We start from the raw sequence: 3,335 nt of genomic DNA, 5'->3' as shown, positions 1-3,335 counted from the left end.
CCCCCCCCCCCCCCCCGCCCCAACCAAACAAACAAACAAACCCCAAAACCCAAACCAAACAAACAAACCAAAAAACCACACAACAACCATGTTTTACACGATGAAGCAGTGCATTAGTTCGACTCAGCTCTGCAGCATCTGTAGAGTTCAGGCACTTCAGCAGGGCTTTTTTGGCACTTTTCTGATTCAATCAGCTATTAGGTAAAAGCACCAAAAGCCCCACTGAAGCACCTGATTTATATAGATGTTGTACAAGCTGGGTCCAACTAACATGATGCCTCTTCTGGGCACGTGCTATGCTCAGTAGTGTGGGGGAGCCCCAAGTTTAAAGTGAAGCACTTTTTGTGGGGAAGGAGGGAGGGTTATGTCTGTAAGCAGCCATGATTTATACTGAAATGGCCAAGAAAGAGTGGCATGAGGTTGGTTATATGAACTGTATATTCACTAGGGAACAGTGCAGAAAGGATGGAACAAGGAACCAAGGATCTGTTCCAGGTTTAAATATGTAACACGGGGCTGTTCAACTCGCAGCTAGCAAATTGTATATGTCAACGTAAGTCAGGACACCCTCCACTGCTCCAGTCTACAATCCCTGTTGTTATCCCTATCCATTCCTTCCAACTTATTCTTCCCCCAGAATCCTCATATTTGTTCTTGTTAGTCTGTTTTGATTTTTTTCCCTCCACAAAAAGAAATCTGTGTTTTCCCTGACAGTGTGTCATCACTGTGCAGGAAAGCACAACATACATTATACACACACACACGCATACACTTTGCAGCACACCAAACATTATGAAACATGCTGGAAAGGCAAGTGTCAGTCTTCTGGCAGGGGAGGGAGAGGGGGCAGAGGGAGAGCTGCAAGTTCCCCCCATCCCAAACATAGATGCACCCTCTTTCCTGGCAGAGATGAGTCTTCTGCTGCTAGTGGGAGCAAGGAAGTGGTAGCAGTGCCTGCACCTGCATCACCACCACTAACACAACCTACCAGCAGCAGCATGACATTCTTTACCCCAATTTCAGTTTGCAGCATAAGCCTTCCAGTGCCAGAAGAGGATCTGGATCTGGAAGCAGAGGAGCTAAGGGTCATAGCGAAGAAAATTCTGGGGAAGGAAGGGGAATCTGAGTTTGTGCTCCACACCCCTCAAAGTTCCCCTAGACCCAGGTCTCCTTCTCCGGAAAGCAGCACCTATGAGGAGGTTGTGGGGGCAGGTGGCTTAGCTCCTTCTGTTGTTGTGCCTCTTCCCGGTGAGGAGGGGGATAAGACAGGATCTCCACCCTCAACCCAGAAGTGGGTGGGTAGTGTAGTGTGGGATCATTTTGAGGTGGCAAATGATCCCAGGTATGCTAACTGCCAGCACTGTTGAAGGCAGAACAGCCGGGGCAAGGAAGTGAAACACTTCGCCACCATGACGATGCTGCTGCAACTCAGGAGGCAGCAGCCTCTTGCCCTTGTTCCTCCTTAGTCTGGCACCAGTGGGAGCATACCCAAAAGGAAGTCCCCCTCTCACTCTAAAGCTCCTGTCCCCAAGAAGCAGAGCCAGGCCATACTGGACCACTGGGGAAAAGGCGGAGACAAAGCGGGGCGTGTTACAAAGGCGAGCGAGTTCACCCAGAGCATTGGGGAGATGCTTGCTCTGGATAGCCAGCCCTTCTCCTTTGTTGAGTGTCCAGGGTTCAGGCAGCTCATAGCGCTCGTAGGTCCATCCTGCCAAGTGTCCACATACACCACCTTTAGCAGGACGGTGGTGCCCTCCCTGTATGAGGCATGCAGGGAGTACTTGGTGCAGGTAGCCTTGCACTTCCCCTCGGACATCTGAAGAGGCTGGTGTGGAGATCATGCCTACCTCTCCCTCTCAGGTGTGCACTGATGCGATCAGTCAGGGCATTGGTGGGCTCTCCTTCAAGTGGAGATGCTGGATGAGTTTCACATGGCAAGGGAGATAATGGTGGCCATGAACCACATGGTTCAAGGGTGGCTTGTTGGGCAGGGCGAGCTCACCTGCAGGTTCGTGGTCACTGACAATGGGGCCAATATGGTCAAGGCAGTGCGTGTGGCACACAAGTTCCACCTCGTAGTCAGGAACACCTTGGAGAGGGACAGGGCTCCTGGTGATGGTGCCATCATCACCAGCCAGATCATTTTGAAATGCAGGAAGGTGGTGGGCTATTTTCACCGGAGAATCAAGGAGGCCAAGATGCTGCAGGACAAACAGGCAGAGCACAAAATCCCACAGCACAAAATCATGCAGGATGTGGAGACTTGGTAAAACTCCACATACCTGATGCTGGAAAGGCTGGTGGAGCAACAGAAGGTCATCCATGAGATGGCCTTGCCTGAGGAGATTGGGATCAGCGGCCCCCTTAACAAAATGGAGTGGGATACGATTTCCCAGATCTTGGTGGTCCTCAAGCCGTTCCTCAAAGCCACTGAGAGCCTCAGCACTGGTGATGCCCTCCTTAGCCAGGTGATCCCTGTAGTGAAGGAGCTTGAGAATAAAATGGACAAGTTCTAGGGGATCAGTGTTCCTGGCTGGGGCAAGCTGCTTTCACCAGAGGTGCAGTCACTTGTGAAGCAGCTGAAGGAAGGCATCAAAAAATGGCTGGATTCATTGTGGTCCAGTACAGTCCATATGCTGGTGGGCATGTGTGACCCGAGGGTGAAGGGGAGTGTCTGGAGCAGCAAAAACCTTGATCACTGGGTGGAGGTGCTGGTGAACAGAGTCAGGGAGACAGAAGAGCAGAGGCGGGGGGATGTGGAAGAGAGGGATCCACTTTCCTGTGCCAGCACTCCAACCACGAGCCAATCTCCTCCACCCCAGCCACTGCCAATGTGGGCCAAGGGCATGGCTTCAATGTTGGAGTCCAGAGGCACCAGATCCCACTATCAGGCAGGTAGTGCAGAGGCCTCAGTGGCTATCTATCTTGCCAAGGACGTGGAGCCACTGCACTGTGACCCTTTGGCCTATTGGGCAACCAACAGCCAGGTGTGACAGGATGTGGCCATGGTTGCCCGAAAACACCTGTCCTGTCCACCCACCAGTGTTCAAAGTGAGAGGGTGTTCAGCATTGCTGGGGATGTTGTGACATCTCACCGCACCTCCTTGGATCCAGGTTTGTTGGAGCAGCTGGGGTTCATCAAGGTGAACCTCCTGGTGCTGGGGTTCCCCAGGCTCCACGTGCAGATGGAGTGAGTGCCACCCTCCTCACTCTGCTCCTATTTGCTTGTTTTATTTTCTTTCAAAACCTCGAGGTGCACTTTCACTGAAACCCCTGCACCACTCTGCCTGAAACCTGGCAGGCCTTATGCCCACACGAGGGGCTACCATTCCTGC

The 3,335-nt window shown here is 52.2% G+C and overlaps 1 protein-coding gene across 1 annotated transcript in view; it reads left to right on the top strand.

Moving 5' to 3' along the window:
- Positions 1–3,335, top strand: part of TRPM8 (transient receptor potential cation channel subfamily M member 8) — a 119,640-nt gene that overhangs the window by 55,905 nt on the left and 60,400 nt on the right. The window lies entirely within an intron of this gene.

This window comes from Alligator sinensis, unplaced genomic scaffold, assembly GCF_000455745.1.
Source record: "Alligator sinensis unplaced genomic scaffold, ASM45574v1 scaffold985_1, whole genome shotgun sequence".
NCBI classification, from domain to species: Eukaryota; Metazoa; Chordata; order Crocodylia; family Alligatoridae; genus Alligator; species Alligator sinensis.
This window is presented reverse-complemented; position numbering and strand designations above follow the sequence as displayed.